A 794-nucleotide genomic window follows, 5' to 3' on the forward strand; every position below is an offset into this window, starting at 1 on the left:
AATAAATTGCTGACAGTACAATACTGGACAATGATGTAATCTGCAGAATTTACACTTCAGTTATGAGACTACAGTGTTTCCTATACATTGAGTGCGGGTGTTTTTATATCACTGTATTTCTGAAGGAAACCGACTGTCTTCAGAAAATTTTAGATGTCATTTTCATTTCATCTTGCATGTAAATATCTGATAAAGCAGCATTTGTGAGCGGAGCGCTGCTTTGTGTACAGCGTTACCAGGGAAACCTTGATCTCTACCACTCCAACAGCGCCTCCTGCTGCCAGAGAATGAATTTGCATATATATGCCTCCACAAGTCTGTGGGAAACACTGCGATAGTTTTACTCAAATGAAACTGTCAAATGATCATGAAGTGACTCTCAGAGGGAGTCAGAGCAGTTCTGGAGATGTTGTTCATGTATTTATGTCCTCATGTAGTGAGACGACAGAAGCTGAAATCACCGTGAGCGTCGCACACTTTTTATGTGTAGAAAACAAAACTGCGCCTCTGTGCCATTTACATACATAGAGTCACGCAGAACATACAGGATTCATATTTAAATAGTATTTTTTGCGGCTTAATATTTACAGATACTAGTCCATATCGTGACTCTATTTAAGTATACTGACCTACTTTTGATTAATTAATCCAAGCTTTGACAAATTCCGTGACATTCCGCGTCATACAGTAAATTCCATTTATATGACTGGATTCCGCGATTCCGTCCACATTTTCTGCATCGCAGAAATCATAGATAATATTGAGGTGTTTTGCAACTTCAGTGTAACGTTAGT

General features: G+C 38.7%; 1 protein-coding gene across 1 annotated transcript in view; it reads left to right on the forward strand.

The window, feature by feature from the left end:
* The window catches only part of LOC107746129 (transportin-2-like), a 15,272-nt gene that overhangs the window by 992 nt on the left and 13,486 nt on the right, over nt 1–794 (forward strand). The window lies entirely within an intron of this gene.

The sequence above is a fragment of the Sinocyclocheilus rhinocerous genome, unplaced genomic scaffold (assembly GCF_001515625.1).
Source record: "Sinocyclocheilus rhinocerous isolate Xijiao unplaced genomic scaffold, SAMN03320098_v1.1 scaffold107, whole genome shotgun sequence".
Classification (NCBI taxonomy): domain Eukaryota; kingdom Metazoa; phylum Chordata; class Actinopteri; order Cypriniformes; family Cyprinidae; genus Sinocyclocheilus; species Sinocyclocheilus rhinocerous.